General features: G+C 45.6%; 1 long non-coding RNA gene across 1 annotated transcript in view; it reads left to right on the top strand.

Annotated features, from left to right (window-relative positions):
* The window catches only part of LOC123995593, a 1,235-nt gene extending 500 nt beyond the window's left edge, over positions 1 to 735 (top strand). The window contains exon 3 of the long non-coding RNA XR_006831863.1: positions 722 to 735. This is a non-coding gene — a long non-coding RNA (uncharacterized LOC123995593). The remainder of the gene's footprint in view (positions 1 to 721) is intronic.
* Positions 736 to 10,549: the final 9,814 nt, after the last annotated feature.

The raw sequence follows: 10,549 nt of genomic DNA, 5'->3' as shown, positions 1-10,549 counted from the left end.
ACTGTATACATACTCTACTATAGTACTGATAAATATACATACTCTACTATAGTAATGATAAATATACTGTATACATACTCTACTATAGTACTGATAAATATACTGTATACATACTCTACTATAGTACTGATAAATATACTGTATACATACTCTCTGATATAGTACTGATAAATATACTGTATACATACTCTACTATAGTACTGATAAATATACATACTCTACTATAGTACTGATAAATATACTTACTGTATACATACTCTCTGCTAAAGTTGCAGTCAGTAGAATTTAATGGTTTCAGTGAGTGTTGTCTCCGCTTCGCTCGCTCTCCTCTGCTTCAAACTCTCCTCTCGTCGCTTCTCCTCTCGTCGCTCTCCTCTCCTCGCTCTCCTCTCGCTCGCTCTCCTCCGTCGCTCTCCTCTCGTCGCTCTCCTCTCGCTCGCTCTCCTCGCCGCTCTCCTCCCGCTCGCTCTCCTCTCGATCTCTCTCCTCTCTCTCTCCGCTCTCGATCTCTCTCCTCTCTTCCGTCTCTCTCGCCTGTCTCTCCTCTCTCCGCCTGTCTCTCTCCCTCCTCCTCTCCGTTCTCGATCTCTCTCCCTCTCTCGCCTGTCTCTCCTCTCTCCTCGCCTCTCGCCCTCTCTCTCGCCTCTCTCTCGCCTCTCGCCCTCTCTCCCCCTCTCTCTCGCCTCTCTCCCCCTCTCTCTCGTCTGTCTCCCTCCTCCAGCGGGTAGACTGCCACGTACAGACGGCCCTAACCCCAGGCTCTAACCCTGGAGGACTGCAGACCAGACAGACACAGACTGACCAAACATGTCTCTTCACTTCCTGTCTCCAACCCAACTCTGTGGCTGTATTCATGCAGCGTCTTAGAGCCGAAGCGCTGAGTCCTCTTGTGCTCAACATCCAGATGCTGACTGACCTGAACTTTCACACGATAATCAACTGAACTGTAAAGCTGTGTCCACTATAGCTGTTCTAATTATAGAGCTGGCCTTAGAGTGCTACCGATCCATTACGTGTGAGCTGCTGTCAGGATCTAGTAGAATCAGTGAAGTTAATTATTTTTTAGACTCCAGACACTTCCGCTGGAGGCCACTAGATGGCAGTGTAACCACTGAGTCAATACACACGGTCTGAGTGGGTGATTTCAATGTAATTCATCATACCAATCAATAAATATAATATATGCAAAGACTTATCAGATATCAACATGTGAATTGTAATGTTTTTTACATTTGATTTCCACTTTGTTCTTTTTTTGAAGAAAATAAAATGAATGTCACCTTATTGCAAAGACTGTTCCCCATTTCATGTTTGTATATTTCATGTTGGCCTCTAAGTAGCATCTCGATGCTTGACCTGGCAGACAGTAACAGGCAGTATTCACAGACAGTAACAGGCAGTATTCACAGACAGTAACAGGCAGTATTCACAGACAGTAACAGGCAGTATTCACAGACAGTAACAGGCAGTATTCACAGACAGTAACAGGCAGTGTTCAGTATTCACAGACAGTAACAGGCAGTGTTCACAGACAGTAACAGGCAGTGTTCAGTGTTCACAGACAGTAACAGGCAGTGTTCAGTATTCACAGACAGTAACAGGCAGTGTTCAGTATTCACAGACAGTAACAGGCAGTGTTCAGTATTCACAGACAGTAACAGGCAGTATTCACAGACAGTAACAGGCAGTGTTCAGTATTCACAGACAGTAACAGGCAGTATTCACAGACAGTAACAGGCAGTGTTCAGTATTCACAGACAGTAACAGGCAGTATTCACAGACAGTAACAGGCAGTGTTTAGTAATCACAGACAGTAACAGGCAGTGTTCAGTATTCACAGACAGTAACAGGCAGTGTTCAGTATTCACAGACAGTAACAGGCAGTGTTCAGTATTCACAGACAGTAACAGGCAGTGTTCAGTATTCACAGACAGTAACCGGCAGTGTTCAGTATTCAGACAGTAGCAGGCAGTGTTCAGTATTCTGAGACAGTAACAGGCAGTGTTCAGTATTCACAGGCAGTAACAGGCAGTGTTCAGTATTCACAGGCAGTGTTCAGTATTCACAGGCAGTAACAGGCAGTGTTCAGTATTCACAGGCAGTAACAGGCAGTGTTCAGTATTCACAGGCAGTGTTCAGTATTCACAGGCAGTAACAGGCAGTGTTCAGTATTCCAGGCAGTAACAGGCAGTGTCCAGTATCTCACAGACAGTAACTGGGCAGTGTCCAGTATTCACAGACAGTAACAGGCAGTGTCTCAGTATCCACAGACAGTGTCCAGTATTCAGACAGTAACAGGCAGTGTCAGTATCTCACAGACAGTAACAGGCAGTGTCACAGACAGTAACAGGCAGCATTCAGTATTCACAGACAGTAACAGGCAGTGTTCAGTATTCACAGGCAGTAACAGGCAGGTTCAGTATTCACAGACAGTAACAGGCAGTGTTCAGTATTCACAGACAGTAACAGGCAGTGGTTCAGTATTCACAGACAGTAACAGGCAGTGTTCAGTATTCAGACAGTAACAGGCAGTGTTCCAGTATTCACAGACAGTAACAGGCAGTGTTCAGTATGCACAGACAGTAACAGGCAGTGTTCAGTATTCACAGACAGCAACAGGCAGGCAGTATTCACAGGCAGTAACAGCACAGTATTCACAGGCAGTGTTCAGTATTCACAGACAGTAACAGGCAGTGTCCAGTATTCACAGGCAGTGCATTCACAGACAGTAACAGGCAGTGTCCAGTATTCACAGACAGTAACAGGCAGTGTCTCAGCATTCACAGACAGTAACAGGCAGTGTATTCACAGACAGTAACAGGCAGTGTTCAGTATTCACAGACAGTAACAGGCAGTGTTCAGTATTCACAGACAGTAACAGTCAGTGTCCAGTATTCACAGACAGTAACAGGCAGTGTTCAGTATCTCACAGACAGTAACAGGCAGTGTTCAGTATTCAGGTAACAGGCAGTGTTCAGTATTCACAGACAGTAACAGGGTGTTCAGTATTCACAGACAGTAACAGGCAGTGTTCAGTATTCACAGACAGTAACAGGCAGTGTTCAGTATCACAGACAGTAACAGGCAGTGTTCAGTATTCACAGGCAGTGTCCAGTATTCACAGGCAGTAACAGGCAGTGTTCAGTATTCACAGGCAGTGTTCAGTATTCACAGGCAGTAACAGGCAGTGTTCAGTATCCACAGACAGTAACAGGCAGGCAGTATCCTCACAGACAGTAACAGGCAGTGTCTCAGTATTCACAGACAGTAACAGGCAGTGTTCAGTATCCAGACAGTAACAGGCAGTGTTCAGTATCCACAGACAGTAACAGGCAGTCCAGTTAACAGGCAGTATCTCACAGACAGTAACAGGCAGTGTCTCAGTATCTCACAGACAGTAACAGGCAGTGTCCAGTATCTCACAGACAGTAATTTCACAGCAGTAACAGGCAGTGTCCAGTATTCACAGACAGTAACAGGCAGTGTCTCAGTATCACAGACAGTAACAGGCAGTTCAGTATCCACAGACAGTAACAGGCAGTGTTCAGTATTCACAGACAGTAACAGGCAGTGTCTCAGTATCCACAGACAGTAGCAGGCAGTGTTCAGTATTCACAGACAGTAACAGGCAGTAGGTATTCACAGACAGTAGTGTCCAGTATCCACAGACAGTAACAGGCAGTGTTCAGTATTCACAGACAGTAACAGGCAGTGTCCAGTATTCAGACAGTAACAGGCAGGTTCAGTATCACAGACAGCAACAGGCAGTGTCCAGTATCTCACAGACAGTAACAGGCAGTATTCACAGACAGTAACAGGCAGTGTTCAGTATCCACAGACAGTAACAGGCAGGCAGTATCAGACAGTCCAGTATCACAGACAGTAACAGGCAGTGTCCAGTATCTCACAGACAGTAACAGGCAGTGTTCAGTATCACAGACAGTAACAGGCAGTATTCACAGTGCAGTGTTCAGTAACAGGCAGTGTCCAGTATCCACAGACAACAGGCAGCAGTATTCACAGGCAGTAACAGGCAGTGTCTCAGTATTCACAGACAGTAACAGGCAGTGTTCAGTATTCACAGACAGCAACAGGCAGTATTCACAGACAGTAACATTCACAGACAGTAACAGGCAGTGTCCAGTATCAGTATCACAGACAGTAACAGGCAGTGTTCAGTATTCACAGACAGTAACAGGCAGTATATTCACAGACAGTAACAGGCAGTGTTCAGTATCCACAGACAGTAACAGGCAGTGTTCAGTATCCACAGACAGTAACAGTCAGTGTTCAGTATCCACAGACAGCAACAGGCAGTGTCCAGTTCACAGACAGTAACAGGCAGTGTTCAGTATTCACAGACAGTAACAGGCAGTGTTCAGTATTCACAGACAGTAACAGGCAGTGTTCAGTATTCACAGACAGTAACAGGCAGTGTCTCAGTATCACAGACAGTAACAGGCAGTGTCCAGTATTCACAGACAGTAACAGGCAGGCAGTATTCACAGGCAGTGTTCAGTATTCACAGGCAGTAACAGGCAGTGTCTCAGATTCACAGGCAGTAACAGGCAGTGTCCAGTATCTCACAGACAGTAACAGGCAGTGTCTCACAGACAGTCCACAGACAGTAACAGGCAGTGTCCAGTATCTCACAGACAGTAACAGGCAGTGTTCAGTATTCACAGACAGTAACAGGCAGTGTTCAGTATCACAGACAGTAACAGGCAGTGTTCAGTATCACAGACAGTAACAGGCAGTGTCCAGTATCCACAGACAGTAACAGGCAGTGTCCAGTATCCACAGACAGTAACAGGCAGTGTCCAGTATTCACAGACAGTAACAGGCAGTTCAGTCTCACAGACAGTAACAGGCATTGTCCAGTAGACAGTAACAGGCAGTGTTCAGTATTCACAGACAGTAACAGGCAGTAACAGGCAGTATCCTCACAGACAGTAACAGGCAGTGTTCAGTATTCACAGACAGTAACAGGCAGTATCCACAGACAGTAACAGGCAGTGTCCAGTATCACAGACAGTAACAGGCAGTGTCACAGACAGTAACAGCAGTGTTCAGTATTCACAGGCAGTATTCACAGGCAGTGTTCAGTATTCACAGCAGTAACAGGCAGTGTTCAGTATTCACAGGCAGTGTTCAGTATTCACAGGCAGTAACAGGCAGTGTTAGTAATCACAGACAGTAACAGGCAGTGTTCAGTATTCACAGACAGTAACAGGCAGTGTTCAGTATTCACAGACAGTAACAGGCAGTGTCTCAGTATTCACAGACAGTAACAGGCAGTGTTCAGTATCACAGACAGTAACAGGCAGTGTCCAGTATTCACAGACAGTAACAGGCAGTGTCCAGTATTCACAGACAGTAACAGGCAGTATTCACAGACAGTAACAGGCAGTGTTCAGTATTCACAGACAGTAACAGGCAGTGTCCAGTATTCACAGACAGTAACAGGCAGTGTCTCAGTATTCACAGACAGTAACAGGCAGTGTCTCAGTATTCACAGACAGTAACAGGCAGTGTCCAGTATCCACAGACAGTAACAGGCAGTGTTCAGTATCACAGACAGTAACAGGCAGTGTCCAGTATCCACAGGCAGTAACAGGCAGTGTCCAGTATCACAGGCAGTGTTCAGTATCTCACAGGCAGTAACAGGCAGTGTCAGTATCCACAGCAGTAACAGGCAGTGTCCAGTATCCACAGACAGTAACAGGCAGTGTCCAGTATTCACAGACAGTAACAGGCAGTGTTCAGTATTCACAGACAGTAACAGGCAGTGTTCAGTATCTCAGACAGTAACAGGCAGTGTTCAGTATTCACAGACAGTAACAGGCAGTGTCTCACAGATCAGTAACAGGCACAGTATCAGTAACAGGCAGTGTCCAGTATTCACAGACAGTAACAGGCAGTGTCTCAGTATTCACAGCAGTAACAGGCAGGCAGCATTCACAGACAGTAACAGGCACAGTAATCACAGCAGTGGCAGTATCTCACAGACAGTAACAGGCAGTGTTCAGTATTCACAGACAGTAACAGGCAGTGTTCAGTATCCACAGACAGTAACAGGCAGTGTCTCAGTATTCACAGACAGTAACAGGCAGTGTCCAGTATCTCACAGGACAGCAACAGGCAGTGTCCAGTATCTCACAGACAGTAACAGGCAGTGTCCAGTATCACAGACAGTAACAGGCAGTGTCCAGTATCCACAGACAGTAACAGGCAGTGTTCAGTATCCACAGTAACAGGCAGTGTTCAGTATTCACAGACAGTAACAGGCAGTGTCCAGTATCCACAGACAGTAACAGGCAGTGTCCACAGACAGTAACAGGCAGTGTCCAGTATCCACAGACAGTAACAGGCAGTGTTCAGTATCCACAGACAGTAACAGGCAGTGTTCAGTATCCACAGACAGTAACAGGCAGTGTCCAGTATTCACAGACAGTAACAGTATCGTATTCAGCAGTGTCAGGCAGTAGTATTCACAGACAGTAACAGGCAGTGTTCAGTATTCACAGACAGTAACAGGCAGTGTCCAGTATTCACAGACAGTAACAGGCAGTGTTCAGTATCACAGACAGTAACAGGCAGTGTTCAGTATTCACAGACAGTAACAGGCAGTGTTCAGTATTCACAGTAACAGGCAGTAACAGGCAGTGTCCAGTATTCACAGGCAGTAACAGGCAGTGTCCAGTATCCACAGACAGTAACAGGCAGTGTCAGTATTCACAGACAGTAACAGGCAGTGTTCAGTATCCAACAGTAAACACAGTTCAGTAACAGGCAGTGTTCAGTATCACAGACAGTAACAGGCAGTGTTCAGTATTCACAGACAGTAACAGGCAGTGTTCAGTATTCACAGACAGTAACAGGCAGTGTTCAGTATTCACAGACAGTAACAGGCAGTGTTCAGTATCTCACAGACAGTAACAGGCAGTGTCCAGTATTCACAGACAGTAACAGGCAGTGTTCAGTATCACAGACAGTAACAGGCAGTGTTCAGTATTCACAGACAGTAACAGGCAGTGTTCAGTATTCACAGACAGTAACAGGCAGTGTTCAGTATTCACAGACAGTAACAGGCAGTGTTCAGTATTCACAGACAGTAACAGGCAGTGTCCAGTATCACAGACAGTAACAGGCAGTGTCCAGTATCACAGACAGTAACAGGCAGTGTTCAGTATTCACAGACAGTAACAGGCAGTGTCCAGTATCACAGACAGTAACAGGACAGTAACAGGCAGTGTCCAGTATTCACAGACAGTAACAGGCAGTGTTCAGTATCACAGACAGTAACAGGCAGTGTCTCAGTATCACACAGTGTTCAGATATTCACAGTAACAGGCAGTGTCCAGTATTCACAGACAGTAACAGGCAGTGTTCAGTATTCACAGACAGTAACAGGCAGTGTTCAGTATTCACAGACAGTAACAGGCAGTGTTCAGTATTCACAGACAGTAACAGGCAGTGTCCAGTATTCACAGACAGTAACAGGCAGTGTTCAGTATTCACAGACAGTAACAGGCAGGTTCACAGACAGTAACAGTAACAGCAGTGTCCAGTATTCACAGACAGTAACAGGCAGTGTTCAGTATTCACAGACAGTAACAGGCAGTGTTCAGTATCACAGACAGTAACAGGCAGTGTCCAGTATCACAGACAGTAACAGGCAGTGTCCAGTATCACAGACAGTAACAGGCAGTGTTCAGTATCACACAGACAGTAACAGGCAGTGTTCAGTATTCACAGACAGTAACAGGCAGTGTTCAGTATTCACAGACAGTAACAGGCAGTGTTCAGTATCCACAGAGGCAGTTCAGTAACAGGCAGTGTCCAGTATTCACAGACAGTAACAGGCAGTGTCCAGTATTCAGTATCACAGACAGTAACAGGCAGTGTTCAGTATTCACAGACAGTAACAGGCAGTGTCAGTATTCACAGACAGTAACAGGCAGTGCAGTATTCACAGACAGTAACAGGCAGTGCAGTATCACAGACAGTAACAGGCAGTGTTCAGTATTCACAGACAGTAACAGGCAGTGTCCAGTATCCACAGACAGTAACAGGCAGTGTCAGTATTCACAGACAGTAACAGGCAGTGTCAGTATCACAGACAGTAACAGGCATCAGTTCACAGACAGTAACAGGCAGTGTTCAGTATTCACAGACAGTAACAGGCAGTGTTCAGTATTCACAGACAGTAACAGGCAGTGTCCAGTATCTCACAGACAGTAACAGGCAGTGTCAGTATTCACAGACAGTAACAGGCAGTGTTCAGTATTCACAGACAGTAACAGGCAGTGTCCAGTATTCACAGACAGTAACAGGCAGTGTCCAGTATTCACAGACAGTAACAGGCAGTGTCCAGTATCCACAGTAACAGGCAGTGTTCAGTATTCACAGACAGTAACAGGCAGTGTTCAGTATTCACAGACAGTAACAGGCAGTGTTCAGTATTCACAGACAGTAACAGTCAGTATTCACAGACAGTAACAGGCAGTGTTCAGTATCACAGACAGTAACAGACAGTAACAGGCAGTAACAGGCAGTATATTCACAGACAGTAACAGGCAGTGTTCAGTATTCACAGACAGTAACAGGCAGTGTTCAGTATCCACAGACAGTAACAGGCAGTGTCCAGTATCCACAGACAGTAACAGGCAGTATCAGTATCACAGACAGTAACAGGCAGTGTTCAGTATTCACAGACAGTAACAGGCAGTGTTCAGTATCACAGACAGTAACAGGCAGTGTCCAGTATCCACAGACAGTAACAGGCAGTGTTCAGTATTCACAGACAGTAACAGGCAGTGTCCAGTATTCACAGACAGTAACAGGCAGTGTCCAGTATTCACAGACAGTAACAGGCAGTGTCCAGTATCTCACAGACAGTAACAGGCAGTGTCAGTATTCACAGACAGTAACAGGCAGTGTTCAGTATTCACAGACAGTAACAGGCAGTGTTCAGTATCCACAGACAGTAACAGGCAGTGTTCAGTATTCACAGACAGTAACAGGCAGTATCAGTATTCACAGACAGTAACAGGCAGTGTTCAGTATTCACAGACAGTAACAGGCAGTAACAGTATTCACAGACAGTAACAGGCAGTGTTCAGTATTCACAGACAGTAACAGGCAGTGTTCAGTATTCACAGACAGTAACAGGCAGTGTTCAGTATTCACAGACAGTAACAGGCAGTGTCCAGTATCACAGACAGTAACAGGCAGTGTCCAGTATTCACAGACAGTAACAGGCAGTGTCCAGTATTCACAGACAGTAACAGGCAGTGTTCAGTATTCACAGACAGTAACAGGCAGTGTTCAGTATTCACAGACAGTAACAGGCAGTGTCAGTATTCACAGACAGTAACAGGCAGTGTCCAGTATTCACAGACAGTAACAGGCAGTGTCTCAGTATCTCACAGACAGTAACAGGCAGTGTTCAGTATTCACAGACAGTAACAGGCAGTGTCCATCCACAGACAGTAACAGGCAGTGCAGTATTCACAGACAGTAACAGGCAGTGTTCAGTATTCACAGACAGTAACAGGCAGTCCAGTTCACAGACAGTAACACAGGCAGTCACAGACAGTAACAGGCAGTGTCCAGTATCCACAGACAGTAACAGGCAGTGTTCAGTATCACAGACAGTAACAGGCAGTGTTCAGTATTCACAGACAGTAACAGGCAGATTCACAGACAGTAACAGGCAGTGTCCAGTACACAGACAGTAACAGGCAGTGTCCAGTATCCACAGACAGTAACAGGCAGTGTTCAGTATTCACAGACAGTAACAGGCAGTTTAGTAATCACAGACAGTAACAGGCAGTGTTCAGTATTCACAGACAGTAACAGGCAGTGTTCAGTATCCACAGACAGTAACAGGCAGTGTTCAGTATTCACAGACAGTAACAGGCAGTGTCTCAGTATTCACAGACAGTAACAGGCAGTGTTCAGTATTCACAGACAGTAACAGGCAGTGTTCAGTATTCACAGACAGTAACAGGCAGTGTTCAGTATCCACAGACAGTAACAGGCAGTGTCCAGTATCCACAGACAGTAACAGGCAGTGTTCAGTATTCACAGACAGTAACAGGCAGTGTTCAGTATTCACAGACAGTAACAGGCAGTGTTCAGTATTCACAGACAGTAACAGGCAGTGTTCAGTATTCACAGACAGTAACAGGCAGTGTTCAGTATCTCACAGACAGTAACAGGCAGTGTTCAGTATTCACAGACAGTAACAGGCAGTGTTCAGTATCTCACAGACAGTAACAGGCAGTGTTCAGTATCTCACAGACAGTAACAGGCAGTAACAGGCAGTGTTCAGTATCACAGACAGTAACAGGCAGTGTTCAGCATTCACAGACAGTAACAGGCAGTGTTCAGTATTCACAGACAGTAACAGGCAGTGTTCAGTATTCACAGACAGTAACAGGCAGTGTTCAGTATTCACAGACAGTAACAGGCAGCAGTATTCACAGACAGTAACAGGCAGTGTTCAGTATTCACAGACAGTAACAGGCAGTGTCAGTATTCA

This window comes from Oncorhynchus gorbuscha, linkage group LG14 (genome assembly GCF_021184085.1).
Source record: "Oncorhynchus gorbuscha isolate QuinsamMale2020 ecotype Even-year linkage group LG14, OgorEven_v1.0, whole genome shotgun sequence".
NCBI lineage: Eukaryota > Metazoa > Chordata > Actinopteri > Salmoniformes > Salmonidae > Oncorhynchus > Oncorhynchus gorbuscha.
Note: the sequence above shows the minus strand (reverse complement) of the source record. Positions and strands in the feature narration are given on the sequence as shown.